Source organism: Bubalus kerabau, chromosome 7 (assembly GCF_029407905.1).
Source record: "Bubalus kerabau isolate K-KA32 ecotype Philippines breed swamp buffalo chromosome 7, PCC_UOA_SB_1v2, whole genome shotgun sequence".
Taxonomy (NCBI): domain Eukaryota; kingdom Metazoa; phylum Chordata; class Mammalia; order Artiodactyla; family Bovidae; genus Bubalus; species Bubalus kerabau.
In genome coordinates, this window is record NC_073630.1 from 98917287 (window position 1) to 98935754 (window position 18468).

General features: G+C 37.6%; 1 protein-coding gene across 1 annotated transcript in view; it reads right to left on the minus strand.

The window, feature by feature from the left end:
• ANTXR2 (ANTXR cell adhesion molecule 2) overlaps window positions 1–18468 on the minus strand; it is a 169509-nt gene that overhangs the window by 127677 nt on the left and 23364 nt on the right. The window lies entirely within an intron of this gene.

The following is an 18468-nucleotide window of genomic DNA, read 5'->3' on the forward strand; positions in this document are numbered from 1 at the left end:
TTCTTTATTTGACTCGGGCATTTCTATTCAATTTCTCTGCCTCAATTCCCATGGATGCTAATCCTCCTTATATGCATCAAACATCACACTTGCAGAACACAGGCCCCTTGTATGAGCCAAATATTATTCTCAAAAGCACAGACTCTCTACTCTAGCATTCCCAGAGCACAGGAACAGAACAGCTCTTCTTAGCGTGTTCTGAGAGACAGAAACCACCATACAAGGCACAAGGCTACAAGTGAAAAACAACAGTGATGAAATAAGCTGCTCCTCATGGACTCAACAATCCTGCCTTTATTTTTAGAACTGCTCTGCGCTACATTAGCAAAGGCAGACAAGTTCCAGATGATCTTTGAAAGACATTCCTTTCTTGCTGGAAGTTAAGGACAGTCGATGTACAGTAGTTTCTAGCGTCTCCTCCTCATAACTAAAACAGGAAGGAAGGACGGTGGCAGGATATAGAAATGCTTTCCCTGCTTTCTTTAATAACAGTAGAAATATAAATTGTCAGACTCTAAAAATCAGCGGGTCAAACCATGGAATTTTTGTTGCTAAATATGCCCCTCTGAAAGAGGGTACACTTGTACTTTTTAGGGTCATTTCCCAGAGAATCCACTTTTCACATAGTGATTGAGGAGTAAAATACTGTAACTGAGAAATTCTGAGTGAGATCTATTTAAACTCCGAAATGACCAAAGAGATTCCACGGTCACCCAAAGACTGTCAGGGCCTCAACAACTCTTGGTCTGCTATTCTATCTCCGATAATCAACACTCACTCCTTTGAAGAGCAAGCACTTGTGTTCATTTAAGAATTGAGGATCACTCTCAAAAGTTAATGTGCCCTCTTGGAAAGAAAGAATCTCAAATCACTAACATCTTTAAACTGTTTGACATAATTCAGATAACAAGACTCTGAAGGGAACAGAATACAAAAGTTTTGCCAAAAGAGTAAGAAGCTAAAAAGGTTCCAGTTAACAAAATAGGTGCATTATTGCTCTAGGTTTGACCAGTCTGAGATAAAAGTGAGAACTGAGCCATGAAAATGGAAGGTCAAAGGAAAGCATCAGTTCAGTTCAGTTCAGTCGCTCAGTTGTGTCCGACTCTTTGCAACCCCATGAATCGCAGCATGCCAGGCCTCCCTGTCCATCACCAACTCCCAGAGTTCACTCAGACTCATGTCCATCGAGTCAGTGATGCCACTCAGCCATCTCGTCCTCTGTCATCCCCTTCTCCTCCTGCCCCCAATCCCTCCCAGCATCAGAGTCTTTTCCAATGAGTCAACTCTTCACATGAGGTGGCCAAAGTACTGGAGTTTCAGCTTTAGCATCATTCCTTCCAAAGAAAGCATAAACCCCCCAAATCTATTTTGGCTGGCAACAATTCTTGAAAGAATTTATTTGAAACCAAATCCTATTGAGAAGACTGACTGGTCTTAGAGCTGATAATCTTTTTACTATTCTAGTTATTTTAGGCACACCTTTATCAGCATTACAGAAAAATGTTTTGAGTGCTGAATCATCCCCTCTATTAGAACACAAACTCTTAGAGTATAGAAATGGGATCTCATACTGTGCAAGCCTTCCAGGAGGACCACATTGTTTTGTACTTGCAGTACAACCAAAAAAAACTGCTTAGAGAATAAAGACCAAATGTACTGATTAATGAGAATATTAAAAATGTCTAGTAAGCAAATCAACAATCATAAAAGGACTAAGATAAAGCAGAATAAAGTGAATTTATGTTTTTACATAAATGAGATGCCAATGTTGGAAAATAATGTCTCTGCCTACATGTCTTCCTGAGGGAGGTCTGTGCCTCTGTGACTGTTTTTCTTAGTTTCTTTCCCTCCTGTATTTGTGAACCACAGTGTTGTTAAAGGTTTTTAACCAACAGTTGAGCCCACAGGGTACAGACTGGGTTGGAGGTAAAAGTGTGACCTTCCAGTGGGGAGATGTCCGGGCAGAGAAATTGATGGTATATCCAAGACTGTCTGCAAGACCTGTGTTTATAAATCAGTAAAAAAAATCTATAATAAAAAAATAGCCCGAAAGATATAGAATTCTAAATTCTGTTACTTTGTGTAAAAGGTCTATGTTTCAGCTCATTGTCCCAAATTGTGAAATGCCTAAAGATGGTTTTATATATTTAATCGCTATAATAACAGTCATAGTCCTTTCTCATTATCAAAACTTTCTGTCCTATTTAAAATGCATTTGTTTTGAATGCCACCTTTGAAACATATGATAGGACTTCCCAATGCAGGGGACAGGGGTTTGAACCCTGGTCCGGGAAGAGTCCACATCCCATGCAACTAAGCCGGTGAGTTACAACTACCGAGCCTGTGCTCTAGAGTCTGCAGGCTGCAACCACTCAGACCAAGTTCTGCAACTCCTGAAGCCCATGCGCCTAGAGACCACGCTCCCCAACAGGAGAAGCCACTATGATGAGAAGCCCACACACTACAAGAGATTGCCTCTGTTCACTGCAACTAGAGAAAGCACTCGTGTGGCAAAAAAGACCCAGCACAATTATAAATAAATAAAATTACTGTAAAAATGTAAGGTAAAAAGCCTGAAACACATTATCACAAGAAAATTAAAATCCAAGTAATCCCCCTCTTCTGAGTTGTTTGGAATAAAACTACAGGGGGAACAAGAGCATTTCGCCTTACAAATTATAATTACTTATTTTCTGTTGTTTCTAACTGGTTGCATACAATTTTGATATGTTATTTGCACCATTTGGACCATCAGAATACTCTCAATAGTTCAGTGAACTCTGTAAACATGGATACATGGAATTTCTCTATTTGGCAAGGGAGTGGGGTAGGATAAGATAAGGTTATTTACGCCCTCCTCTGGGTTAGTTTTGGTGAGCGGAAAGACAGGATGTAGCCTTAGGGGTCAGCTCTGACCATACTGCCAGCTGGCCTCTTACAGATGTTTGGTAGGAGATGAAAGTAGATTCCATTGTGCTGTCCCTTGCCTGAAGTTGAACTTGAATGAAGTACCAGAATAGTGTTTCACCCTGGGTATTCCAGGCATAGTCCAAATTAATTTCAATTGACTCTGCATCTAGCATCATGTACTTAGGTTGCAGGATTTCACTAGAGGCCAGATTTGCATACAGAGCAACAAGGGGGCAGACATGTACATTGGAGCTAGAATTGGCAAGACTTATGGCCATGTAAGAACCACTGCTAAGTCAGAGACACAACTCTTCCAAGAATCCCAGTGGCTACAAGGCAATTTCTTATCTTGCTTATCTATAGTGTTAGGATCAGATCTTTAAAATTATTGAATAATAACTACGTACATTAACAGTATTAATCTAGGAAACATTTACAGCAGAAATAACCAGAAAGCATCAGACTTGATTTCTTCTTTCTTAGCTATTTTAAAAGATACATATGAAACCACATTTTGATTGAGATCTGTAAGTTCCTGAATATGTTTACATAATGAACACATACTATAGTAACAAATATCGAATATGTAGGAAGTAGTGTAAATCATATTATAGCCCCCAAAACTGCATACAATGAATATAGCTTTAGCCTTTTTCTCCTGGCATTGAAGACAAAATGAGATTAATTAGTGGAGAATTGTAGTTGGGCTGCATCCAAGATAAAATTTAGCATGAAATTAGTTAAGATGAGGTGACAAAGTCAAAATATTACTCAGCACCTACAGTGTCTTGGAAGTTTATACTGAATTTGGGAGCAATATCTAGGTCTTATGATTTGAAGACCAAACAAACAAGAAACCAAAAGACACTAAAAAAAAAAAAGCAGCTGTTCAAAGAGTGATTATAATATGGCAATTAGTACCTGATCAAATACATAATAAAAAACTGAGGATTCTAGTTTAATAAGGATTATTCTGAGATGTTTCGAGTTTGGTATGTTGACCCTGGTACAAGCAAATTAAAAATATAACTTGTTAATTTCTCCAAAAAAAAAAATACAGTTTAAATAAACAAAAGGCCACTTCCTACAACTAATATACATCAAGACAGATTTTTTTAAATGTATATTTTTTCCAATTTCTAAATGGTGATGGTAAGGATACTATATTTGTAAAATAGAATAGAGCCCATTCCACATGAAACTAGGCAAACACTTTTTTTAATGAATGATAATACCTCATATTTAAAACCAATCTAATATAAAAAGTATATAGCACAATGTTATAAACAGCAGCTGCTCAGTTCATATTTATTGCATTAACTGAGTAAATGCAAAACTTTCTAGTAAAAAACAAGCATCTTGACTATAAGACAAATAAACAGGGTGTGTAACAATGGACAGTTAAACATATTTAAAATTAAAGAGCTTTTCAAATCACATCTTTGGTCACATACAAGGAAAGGAAAATTTATTTGTATAGTTCAAATTGTGGTAACCAATGGCACTAATAAGGCATTGAGCCAAATACAAAAAAGAAACAAATTTAAGATACGCACCTTCTTTTAAAAAGAGGGTTAATTTTTAGATAGGATATGTGGAAGAGAAAAATGAGATTAAATCCCATTGAATGGTTTCCTCTGTGACTTCCTTTTTAAAGGTCAGTTCTAAATAAAAAAAATTTTCCCCCAAACTGGATTATTTCTTCACCCTTAAATTCAATATGCTACCCAAACATCTCAAACATTTTCAACGTTATTCAAAATTCAAAATATTCATTCTAGCAATAATTTTCTAATACTGACTTTGAGTAAATAACATCACATACAACAGAACATTATAGATAATTTACAAGTACCCTCAGTGTATCCTTAACAAATAGAAACTGTTAATTTGCATGACATACGGCATGCCAGAAAATATCAGTAAGGATAATAAAAAGGTCTGAAAAATATAATCTGTTTTTTTCTGACTCACTGAAAGTCTTTAAGCACAGCAGGAGTTCATCCCAAATATGAAGGAGTCCAAGTTTAAATCTCATAAGGAAAAATCAGTGAAGAATATTAGTTCCCAAAAAGAGTTCCCCAAAAAATAAAGATTTAGTAATTAGCTACACATGTACACAAAATAAGAAACTAAAACAAATGGAAAGATGTTTCTCACAATCTTTTCCTGTTTGCTTTTTACCTTTTAATATTTAGATACAATTTTTATTTTCTCTCTAGCTGTAAAACATCCTACCAAATATATTTTTCTTTAAGAGGTAATGATTCAATGAAAACAATTATAACTTGCAGTCACATGTTTGGTTGTGTTTGTTTTTTTTAAATGCTTGGAGCTTCAAAATGCCAGTTGCTCAATACAGCATGACCCATTTCTAAATATGGATTCTTTCTCCCTTTGGGTAATATAAGCACAAGTGATAAATTCTAAACAAACTTCTACTCTAATAAATCTAGGGAAGAATGTAAGTTACAATCATTGCCTTCTACTCTTCTCTGCTCCAAACATAACAGATGAGCAGTTCTGAGTATAATGTTAGTAAAATTATGCCCATATCACAAATTGTGAAACAAAATACTGAAATGACATTTAAAGTTCTTCCTCCTGTTATAATTGTAATTTTCATAATAAATCATATTAGCAGGTCTTCCTTTCTCACTATAACATAAAAATATGCCCCAAACTGGACTGTGATACAAAACAAAAATTTATATGCCTCTCCTTCTTTTTCTTTTGTTCAGCACAAACTCAGAATAATCATTTAATGCTTTCTTAATGGATGAACAACAGACTTTACATTAAAAGTGCATTAAAATTATGGGATTTACACTGATGGTACATTTAATCATAAATCTTACCATTTTATCCCCCTTTTCAATGTCCTACTTAACCGAATTTACTTTCACAAACAAGTGAGCCTCTAAAAGTTTATCTTGTTTTGTAGCCCAAAAGATTAATGTTAAGAAATAAACATTTGACACTTAACTTTGGCGATGCAACCTAATACTACCACTGAAGTTTTCTCACAAAATATCACAGTTGTAATCATTTATCAAAAATGGATTTTATTTCCTTATACTACAATCCCCACCAAATAATGAAAAAGAAAAGAATAATATTAAGTAAAATTATCATGCAAATACAAATAGACCATTGCACAAAAGATGTCAAGATTATAAAATTTCAGTAAATTAAATGAATATTTTAAAGTGAACTTTCTATTGGTATTTTTTAGTTAATTGGAATTAGGAAGAAATGAAGTACCTTATTAGAATATGTTAAAAATATTTTAAATATATTTTAATATAGTGGACTGTCATAGCTATTGATTTTTCTTCCCTATCCTTAACATTTTTTCATCCTTACATATCTATAAACAGTGTTGCCTTTCTACTGGAAAAACTGTTCTTTATTCCATGTGGTTCTGGTGAGGCTATCAATCATGACACCTTCTCTTTCCGCACCTTGTTCCCAACCTTCCACCATGGGAGTGAGCATGTTATTCAGGCTGGTCCAAATATGTCTGTTGACTATGTTATCTATTATAAGAATGAGCACTTGACCCAGCTGAGTCAATCAGAGTCCTTAACTGGGATAGAATAAACTGATGCTGAGACAATGGGCTTGCTAATTGAGGCCCATGGAAGCTGAAACCTTTGGCAATTAACTTTCCTCTGATGATCAACAAAGCAAGGAGTGAATGAGGCAAACAGATGCTGCTGCTGCTAAGTTGCTTCAGTCGTGTCCGACTCTGTGCGACCCCATAGACGGCAGCCCACTAGGCTCCCCCATCCCTGGGATTCTCCAGGCAAGAACACTGGAGTGGGCTGCCATTTCCTTCTCCAATGCATGAAAGTGAAAAGTGAAAGTGAAGTCGCTCAGTGGGACCCTTAGCGACCCCATGGACTGCAGCCTACCAGGCTCCTCTGTCCATGGGATTTTCCAGGCAAGAGTACTGGAGTGGGTTGCCACTGCCTTCTCCAGAGACAAACAGAATCATAGGCAAAACTTAGAAAGGGAGAAGACCTTAGGAGTGGATTGGTACCCTGGATCCAACTGCACCTGGGGTAATTTCCTCCTCTGGACCACCAGTTATTTAGATAAGCCAATAACTTTCTTTTCCTTTCCCTTAAGCTACTATACACTTGGTTTTCGTCACTTGTAACCAAAAGTCTTAATACAGCAGAATATAAACAAAAGGATGAAATAATGTAGAATCAAAAGACAATTCAAAATATTCTCTGGTTAAAAAAAAAAGATGAGTTGATTTTTCTGATGCTTAAATACACCATAACTATATTATAAAAATATTTTCAAGGAGCATAGATTTTATTTATTCATTCACTGATAAATGGGAAATTGGGCAGTGTCTACTTACCCAATACTGTATTAGGTACTAGACAAAAAAAAGGAGGCAGAGGGAAATACAGTCCCAACATTTCTATCATTAATGTGAAGGATGTTATGAAAAGAGACACCTCATCTACATTTAATACTAACGATTCTTGGATAAACTGAAGCCCAGGAGAATCTGACATACAGTGGGCCTCACATTACAGCCTGTCCCTTTTTAAAAGGAGTCCTAGAAACTGACTTCCAATTTTGCGTAAGTTGTACCAGTTCAGGTTGTTTTCCTATGAATATATCTTCACAGTTAGCTCAGACTTTAGGTTTTTCATCCAGCCATGATTTTATAAATAGAGATTCCACAACTAAGCAGTCAACATCTGTAGCAGAACCTGCCAAAAGTATTTAAGCTAAAGTCTTATCGGGTAGTTTATTAGGTATCCTCTTCTACGAAAATGATTTTCCTGTAGAGAAAATGATTTTGCAATGTCTTCTCATTCCATTCAAACATAGTTAAGACATCTTCCTTAGATACTTTTTAAAAATAACAATAACAACAATAGATATGGCTGAGGAAAACAACTTGGCTCCAAAGGTCAAATGAATCTTATATTCCCAGCACTATGAATGAAGTTACCTTTTGAAATGTATATTGCACTTTTTTCCCTTTATAAACAATCTATTACAGTTTCATTTAAATTTTCTACACGTCTGAGTGACCATGTTCTTCCTGTTTAGGCTCTCTTATTTTCCCATTACGTACTTAGGAACTTTAGCATTTGCTGCCATCACCTAGGATGTAGTGTTCTTAATTCTTCTGGATCAGGTGTTATTTATAAAGCCAGCTCCACAACTGATTCATCTCTTCTGCTTAATACTTTCTGAGGTACTGTATCAAAAAAATTTGTGGAACCAACTGCAATGGCCTTGTTTTTAGAGAGGAAAAAAAAAGGGGAGGGAGGTTTTGCACAGATTATTTTGCTTTTTATTCTCCCCCTATTATTCACTAATCATGGTTTTGTTCTATTTTCAATGTTCTCTTCCCCAGCACTGCATAATGAAACACTGCATTGGAAAGTACGTGGTATTCACAGGCTAGTCTGACCTATCCTACTGAGAGAGTCATTTCCTAGGCAGGTTGATAGGAAATCTAGGGGTCCCCAAGGAGAGAGGGGTCTGAAATTCTCAAGGAGGAAGAAAGGACAAAGTTTTCACAGTCTTTGTAGACCAGGACCTGGGGACTGGAGTCTATGAAATTGAGGGGGTAACAGGCAGGAAGGCCAGGGGTCTCCAAATGGAGGAAATAGCCTGCAAGTGTCAGACATTTTTATCTCTCTTAAGAGGCAGGAGGAAACAAACTAGCAATATTTTTTCCTTCTCTATACAAATTTAAAGGGAGGTTTCTCTTAAAATACTGTGTTGCCATAATGACACCTGGTTTCTCCTGAAGTTAGCTATTCTTGAGCCTAGAGATAACCAATGCCTTTTTCTTATGGAAATGTTTGTCTTAAGCTATGCTAATGTACTATGCCTTTACCCCAAACTCTGTCTCCAAGTCAGTTCCGCCTCTTGGCCCAGAATCTACTTGACAAACCAGTATGTTATACTCAGATATTGTTCCTCAATCTATGTAAATGAAACTATTTGTATAGTGGTCTGCCCTTCTTCAAGATTCAAGTTAATCATTTTATGGCCCAGGATAAACCATTTGGTGCCAAGATTATCCCAAAATGCATCTTATGGGTGAGGGGCCTGGTGCCATTCTGAATTTTAAGACATTCCTTTCTTTCATTAACAGACTGCTAGTGACTATATAACATCCAGCTGAAGACTAGCAGGGGGGTACTCTTTCTGCCCCCTTCTGATGCCTATGTCAGAAGCTTTCTCTATCTCCTTTATACTTTAATAAAACTTTATTACACAAAAGCTCTGAGCGATCAAGCCTCGTCTTTGGCCCTGGATTAAATTCTTCTCCTCCGGGGGCCAAGAATCCCAGTGTATTCGCATGATTCAACAACAACCTTTCACTAGCTTGAATAAAATTTCATCTTCAAATAAAAGTCCTATAATTGCCTTTCCAATAAACCAAAAATAAATGTGTAACATTCTAAGATTTTAAAGTTAACCTAAAGTGAAAAACAGAATAAAATCCTTGTGTCTGTGGGCAGTGGGAGAGTAGAGAGATCAAGAGGCTGGAGAACGACTCAAGTCTACAGTTTTCTGGCTTGAACATTTCTCTGGATTTCCACTTCCCTCAGTGACACTCCCCACTGGGATTTCTTCCCAGGCCCAATTTCACTCTGTCCTCTAACACTCTGGCCCTTCTGTGAAAACAATTTTCACTTTCAATGCTTCTAGATGCTCGGCCACATTATCAGGAGTGGAAGTTGTATTTGACTCCCCCCTCTGTCCTTTTCATCCTATATCCAGTGAGCTCCCAGGTTCTATTAATTTTTTAAAGCTTCCCACATTTACCATTTTATTTCTAGTTTCACTGCCATTACAGTTTTAACAGCAGCAACTAATTGCCAGGTAACATTCATTGGAGTCTTCAGAGCCTGGCTCAGAAAGAGCCAACAGTTTTATACCTAGTGGTTCAGCCCCACCTTGTTCCTGACATAGTTCTGACCAGGCCATGAATCTTTTCCCTTGACATCCTTGACCTAGTTTTATTGGGAAAGACCTACAATCCCAGTGCCTGAAATAAGCCCTAATGACCTGTGCTCCCCTGGGGTGTGGTTCCCCCTTAACCAAGTAAGATTTCTACTCTGAATCACTAATTAGCACCATGAGTTCCCCAACAAGAACGGAGAATCTTGAAGTTCTACATAGCTTTTGTCATGGGAATTCTGAATCTACTTTTTCACCTGTTCCCTGGGTCCTAGACCTGTGCTCACTGACTCATGTCTGATTCTTTGTTTAGCTTGCTAGGCTCCTCTGTCCACGGGATTTCCCAGGCAAGAATACTGGCTGTGCTGAGTTGCTTCAGTCATATCTGACCCTCCACAACCCTATGCACTATAGCCTGCCAGGCTCCTCAGTCCAAGGGATTCTCCAGGCATGAATACTGGAGTGGGCTTCCATGCCCTCCTCCAGCAGATTTTCCCTACCCAGGGATCAAATCCAAGTCTCTTGTCTCTCCTGCACTGACAGGTGAGTCCTTTACCACTGGGAAGCACCACCTGGGAAGCCAAGAATACTGGGATGGGGTGCCATTTCCTACGCCAGGGGATCTTCCCGACCCAGGGATCAAACCCACATTTCTTGCAATTCCTGCACTGGCAGGCAGGTTCTTTGCCACTAGTGCCACCTGGGAAAGCCTAGACCTGAATCCTGAGAATTTAGAACTAAGGCACAGTCAGATCTTGACTTTGGGAAGCTATACCATCTTGAAATCCTTGTTGTTTCGACCCTTTGCTAGATTTGATCCTTGCACATCTAATGCCACGCCTCTTTAGATCTAAAGTCATTGATCACTTACAATACTGACAATCTCTCTAAGTGGACTGCCCTACAGAAGGATCAATAACCCCATCCTACATGGTCCTAGCTTCTTGCCATTCCTAGCTTCCTATCACATGTTTTAAAATCCAGCCCTTCTGAGTTAGATCATTCTTAATCATTATCTCATGTAATTCACAAAACAACCCAATGACATAGATATCATTATCCTCATTTGAGTAATGGGAGTTTTAAAACTGAGAAAAGATTACATTATAGGACACACAGAGGGTCACATGGCTAGACACTGGCAGAGCTGGAACTCGCACTCAGGTCTTCCTGTTTCCAGTCTCATTTTGTCTTCTCTATATTGGGTTTCACAAGCACTACTGCAAGAGACCTATAATACAGCTTTTCATCTTCCAAATCATCCCATATATTACCACAGGAATATCCTACCTGAATTTCCACTGCTTTCTTATAAATTTCAGGCTCTAAATGAATTTTCCACAGTTCCTCAATTATTTATGCAAAAAGTGCCAATTCACCATCCAAACATTGGACGATCTCCATAATCTTGACCCAGCCTGCCTATCAATGTTTATCCCTCACATCACTCCACAATCCAGGCCAAACTCTCCTGTGCTTCAGCCACTCAGCCTAAGCTGTTTCTGAGGTTCTAATTAATTCTATTAATTAAGTAATCTATTCCAATTGTCAGTGCAGTTCAGATCCCACCATAAAGAGCCTCCCATGACTTTACATAACCCAACTTATTTCACCTTTCTGTCAATTTTAATCATATTGGCATTTTACCACAAATTGCATTATAGAATTACTTTTATCATACAGGGTGACTCACTGAAATTTCCCTTTTCCAAATTCTCATACTTTATAATTCTTGGAGGGCGCCACCATAATCCAAAAACCTGAACTGTCACTCTCCAGCCCCTTTAGAACAGAGAAATTGTCTTATTTAAGTTTGTGTCCATTCTTCCAAGCTTCACATGATGCCCTAACATAGTAAGAACTCACTAAGTGAATAAATGAAAGAATACATTAGGTTTAGGAGAAGAAGGGTGAAAAAGACAAAAAATTTTTCATTAGTACCGCCTTCAGATAATGAATTCTAAACCTTCATACGTGCTAATTAAGAGTGGAGGTTAAACCAATGGTATAAAAAATGTTATGCAAAAAAAGAAAAAAAAAAGTTATGTATCATTTCCCTGGATAGAAATCCAAAAATTTTGATGATGCATTTCCCTCCAAATTAAAATAGAACATTAAAATGATTTTCTGAATCAAATTCTAGAAAATTTGTTATTTGTTAATATGTTCATAACAAAGGCCTTTTACAGTTCCTTGTTTTCAAGATTATAAAAGTTATAACTACTACCGTGTTTCTTCTTTTTATAAAAACTATAATGAAAACTGTTAGAACTTTTTCCAGAGTGATTAAATTGTTGGAGTCGCTCCAATAATACATGAAACTTCCTGTTGTTCTACATCCTCACCAACATTTGTGTTGTCAGTCTTTTAAACTTTATCCATTTTGGTGGGAATGTAGTGGTATCTTCTTGTGATTTTAAACTACGCCTCCTTGATGACTAATGATGTTAAAAAAAATTCTTTTTATGTGCACATTACACAACTAAACATATGGCTATCCTATAGGCAGGCCAGAAACTGCACTCCTAGGTATTTGTCTGAGAAAAATGAAAATATGTGCCCACAAAAAGAATTCTGCATGAATGTTATCAGCAGCTTTATTCACAATACCCCCAAATAGAAACAGTTTAGGTGTCTATCTATAGGAGAACAATTTAGCAAACTATGCTACAGTCATACAATGGAATAAAAGATAACAAACTCCAAGTATACATAACAGGCAGATGAATCTCAGAAATCCTCTGCTAAGTGAAAGGAGCCTTATATAGATGAGTATATACTATATGATTTCATTTATATGAAGTTCCACAACAGGCTTAACTAAACTCTGCTGGAAAAAAATAGAACAGCAGCTGCCTCGGGGGTGGAGAGGGCAAAGACTGACTAAGAGGAACCATGAAGGAACTTTCTAGGATGAAAGTAATGTTCTATATCTTGATCGGGCTTTTGAACACAAGTACATGCCTTTTTCAGAACTCACTGAATGCGTAAGATTTGTGCAGTGCATTTCATGCAATTGTTTCTTTACACTGTATATAAATTTCACATTAAAAATTGTAGACAAATGAAAAAAAAAACTATAATGAAGGCTCCAAAATTAAACTCCTATCCTTGCTGATTAAGAAGTCAATTACAAACAAACTATACATTAAGAAAAGGTGATATCTTATATAATAAGGGAACCAGGCCAATTAAGTCATTGGATTTTGGTGGGCAGGGAAAGGAGGAAAAGTAAAGAAGAAATTCATGTTATCAATTTTTCTCACGTAAAGATTAACTTCATGGAAATTAATATACTGACAATTAATAAGTCCAGATGGATTTAAATAAATTTACAGGAAAAATAAATTATCAATCCATTTAGCAAATATTCTGCCTTCAGTGCACCAAACATTTAAACAATTTAAATTTTCTGATTTCTTCCATTTGCTTAGTGTTGGTGGCTCAGTCATGTCTGACTCCTTGAGACCCCATGGACTGTAGCCCACCAGGCTCCTCTGTCCATGGAATTCTCTAGGCAAGAATACTGGAGTGCGTTGCCATTTCCTCCCCTAAGGCATCTTCCCTACCCAGGGATCAAACCCACATCTTTCATGTCTCCTGCTCCGCTTTGTGTAAAACACTCCACAGTAGAGTGTAATCCATTAGTTTGGTAAACCATAAAGAACAGACAGAAATTCTCTTCTCTCTGTTCTGTACCCTGAAATAGATACATTATATTTGTTTTAAATACCATATACAATTTTTAAAGATAAGATGGTATTCTAAATATAAAGGATAATTCAAATTTGAGGCCAATATACAGCTTTTGTATATTATCAGAGATGGTGCAGTCTCTGCCTTGAAGAGACAGAAAGTACTTGAATTGCTTTAAGTTTCTACAAAATAGGCATAAATCCCAAGTTACCATCATGATGATAAAAATCTCAACCATTAGTGTGAGCAACTTTGATTGCAGTGCTCTATGTCTACGTGCCTCCTTTGCCAAGTCACCACCAAGGTTTCCCCAGAGGCTGACTTCCCTGAGGATCACTTACTCCTCCTTTTGTGACAAAAGAGCTGAAGTTTAACTACAATGAGATGATAACTATACCCATCAGCTCCCTCCAGATGAAACACAAGAGGCTTCATTCATGATTGGTGGCTAAAATAACCCAAATTTTTCTAACTTCAAGCTAAGTCTTTCAACATAACTTTGTTGTTGTTCAGTCACTAAGTCATGTCTGACTCTGCAACCCAATGGACTGTAACACACCAGGCTCCTCTGTCTTCCATTGTCTTCCAGATTTTGCTCAAATTCATGTCCACGGAGTTGGTGATGCTATCTAACCATCTCATCTTCTGCCATCCTTTTCTTTTGCCTTCAGTCTTTCTCAGTATTTTTGGTATTTTCCAATGAGCTGGCTCTTCCCATCAGGTGGCCAAAGTACTGGAGCTTCAGCTTCAGCATCAGTATTTCCAATGAATATTCAGGGTTGATTTCCTTTAGAACTGAGTGGTTTGATCTACTTGCAGTCCAACGAACTCTCAAGAGTCTTGTCTAGCACCACAATTTGAAAGCATCAATTCTTCAGTGCTCAGCCTTCTTCATGGTCCAACTCTCACATCCATACATGATTACTGGAAAAATCATAGCTTTAACTAGATGCACCTTTGTCAGCAAATTGATGTCTGCTTTTTAATATTCTGTCTAGGTCTGTCAAATCTTTCCTTGCAAGGAGAAAGCATCTTTTAATTTCGTGGCAGCAGTCATTGTCTATTGTGATTTTGGAATCCAAGAAAATAAAACCTGTCATTGCTTCCACTTTTTCCCTTTCTATTTGCCATGAAGTAATGGGACCAGGGGGCTTCCCAGGTGGTCCTAGTGGTAAAAGAACCCGACTGTCAATGCAGAAGACCTAAGAAACACAGGTTCGATCCCTGGGTCAGGAAGATCTCCTGGAGAAGGAAGTGGCAGCCCACTCCAGTGTTCTTGCCTGGAGAATCCCATGGATAGAGGAGCCTGGCAGGCTACACTCCATAGGGTCACAAAGAGTTGGACATGACTGAAGCAACTTAGCAAGCACGCACAGGCATATACAATGGGACCAGATGTCACAATCTCAGTATTCTGAAACTCTTGGCTGAGTTTCAAGCCAACTTTTTCACTCTTCTCTTTCAACCTCATCAAGAGGCTCTTTAATTGCTTTTTACTTTCTGCCACTAGAGTGGTATCATCTGCATATCTGAGGTTGTTAATATTTCTCTCAGCAATCTGGATTCCAGCTTGTGATTCATCCAGCCCAGCATTAAGCAAAATGTACTCTGCATATAAGTTAAATAAGCAGGGTGACAATATACAGCCTTGACATACTCCTTTCCCAATTTGGAACCAGTCAATTGTTCCATTTCCGTTCCTAACTGTTGCTTCTTGAGTCACATACAGGTTTCTCAGAAGACAGGTAAGGTTGTCTGGTACTCCCATCTCTTTTAAGAATTTTCCACAGTTTGTTGCAATCCACACAGTCAAAGGCTTCAGTGTACTCAATGAAGCAGAAGTAGATGCTTTTCTGGAATTCTCTTGCTTTCTCCATGATCCAACAAACGTTGGCAATTTGATCTCTGGTTCCTCTGCCTTTTCTAAACTCAGCTTTTATATCCGGAAGTTCTCGGTTCACAAACTGTCGAAGTCTAGCTTGAAGGATTTTGAGCATTGCCTTGAGCATTGCCTTAATGAGCACAATTGTACGGTAATTTGAATATTCTTTGGCATTGTCCTTCTTTGGGATTGGAAGAAAAACTGATCTTTTCCAGTCTTGTGGCCACTGCTGAGTTTTCCAAATTTGCTGACCTATTGAGTGCCACACTTTAACAGCATCATCTTTTAGAACATGAAATAGCTCAGTCGGAATTCCATCACCTCCACTAGCTTTGTTCATAGTAATGTTTCCTAAAGCCCACCTGACTTCACACTCCAGGATGTCTGGCTCTAGGTGAGTGAGACCTTCTGGGTCCTGAAGACCTTTCTTGTATAGCTCTGTATATTCTTGCCACCTCTTCTTAATCTCTTCTGCTTCTGTTAGGTCCTTACCATTTCTGTCCTTTATCATGTCCATCCTTATATGAAATGTTCCCTTGATATCTCCAATTTTCTTGAAGAGATCTCTAGTCTTTCCTATTCTATTGTTTTCCTCCATTTCTTTGCATTGTTCATTTAGGAAGGCCTTCTTATCTCTCCTCTCTATTCTCTGGAACTCTATTCAGTTAGGTATATCTTTCCCTTTCTCCTTTGCCTTTCACTTCTCTTCTTTCCTCAGCAATTTATAAAGTCTCCCCAGATAACCACAATGCCTTCTTGCATTTCTTTGTTTGTTTTTCTTTTCTCTTGGATTTGGCTCAGTCTCCTGTACAATGTTATGAACCTCCATCCATAGCTCTTCAGGCATTCTGTCTACCAGACGTAATCCCTTGAATCCATCTGTCACTTCCACTATATAATCATAAGGGATTTGATTTAGGTCATATCTGAATGGCCTAAGGGTTTTCCCTACTTTCTTTGATTTAAGCCTGAATTTTTCAATAAGGAGCTCAGGATCTGAGCCACAGTCAGATCCAGGTTTGTTTTTGCTGACTATATAGAACTTCTCATCTTTGACTGCAAAGAACATAATCATGGCAACTGACTCCAGTATTCCTGCCTGGAGAACCCCATTCAAAAGTTTCCTTAATACAAATTTTAAAAATGAAACTGAATAAATAAATATAACAACAACTTCATCTCCTCCAATAATCAACTACGCAATTTCTTGAAGGAGAAATCTGTAGTCATAACCCACAAAAAGAGAGTTTTCAGATGCCAATTAATCACCAGGAGAATTTTGAATTAATCCTTTGATAGAAAGAAAATAATTCCAAAGGGGCTAAACCCACAGAGGTCTTCTCTCCTTCAGTATAATTATAAAAATAACTTAAAATTCCCAAGTACAATAAAATTCTATTTAAAATACAATACACTTTTTTTCACGGGCTTCACTAGTAGCTCAGCTGGTAAAGAATCCACCTGCAACGCAGGGAACACCAGTTCGATCCTGGGTCAGGAAGTTCCCCTGGAGAAGGGAGTGGAGGTACACACTCCAATATTCTTGGGCTCCCCTGGTGACTCAGACGGTGAAGAATCTTCCTGTAATGCAGTAGATGTGGGTTCCATCCCTGAGTTGGGAAGATCACCTGGAGGAGGTTATGGCAACCCACTCCAGTATTCTTGCCTGGAGAATTCCCATGGCAGAGGAGCCTGGCGGGCTACAGTCCATGGCCTCACAAAGAATCAGACACAACTGAACAACTAACCACAGAACAGCACACTTTTTTTACAGGGTCAAATTATCCTCCCTTTTGCATTGTCAATACATTTTCCTATATTTTAAAACAAATTACAGTTGTGCAATATGTACCTTGAATCCATCTCCAAAAATATTTACTAATTTTACATTGAAATTTTTTCCTGAAAATAAATACATATGTAAAACTCCTAAAATACTTATATCTCTGTTACTATTCTGCACTTAGTTTTGGCCTTTCCACTGGCTATTCTTATATGGGATAGAACTAAATTGCATGTTTTCCCTGAAAAGATCTGTTTATCATGAGGAAAAAAAAGCATACATGCTACCAAAAACAAATTTTTTTTTTAATCTCACCCTATGTTTCTGAAAAAAACATGATCTTTAAAAAGAAATTTTAAATACCAAAACCAAATGTCAGAAAAAAACTGAGATTTTTTTTTCCCTTCAATAAATATCCAAAGATTAAAGGAAAAACTTTGGCTTAGAGAATATATATATATTATTCACTTCCATTTTAGGATGTTGTTTACAAAAATATCATAAATACTTAATAGCAACTGTTCCTACTGCTTCTAGCAAAAGGCAGTAAAATGAAACATAAACCTCAGCTACGAAAGCCCAGGAGTTTTGCTTTGCATTTCATCACTCCACTTCCCCTTCCCCTGCTTAGGATAGCCCGGATTCTAACAATCACCAGAGACAGCTCAACTGAATTCCAAACAGAAATATTATGAGTTCCAGTGAAACTATTAATCATTAAAATGGAAAGAACAACAACCGCAGTCAAATACTCTGCTGCTGGTTCGAGTTGCCTCACTGATAGCTAAGAAATACCCATATTTGGAGCAGGAAGCAATCACACATTCCAATCCAAATTTTTATTGTATACTTCTACAAAGCCTATAAAACTTTCAAGATAGCAACTCAGTGAGGAACTCCATGCTCAAAGGGCGCTTTGAGACTGGTGATGACAATCTTAAACTTGAAATCACAAACCCAGGCTCACAGCACTCAATTTGTAAGAGTTAATTCCAAATCTCACAAACAAAATCCGTATCTCTAGAATTTCCCTGCATGTGCAATACTCAACAAATTTCCTTCTTAAATTCTCTCTTCAAGATAACAAGATTACTCCCTATAGTTTAAAATATATCTAAGGGATGCCCCTTATATGTAGAATCTAAAAAGAAATCACACAAAAGAACTTATAAAACAGAAAGAGACTCACAGATTCAGAGACTCTGTGATTTAGAGAAACTTATGGGGACAACATTTTGCC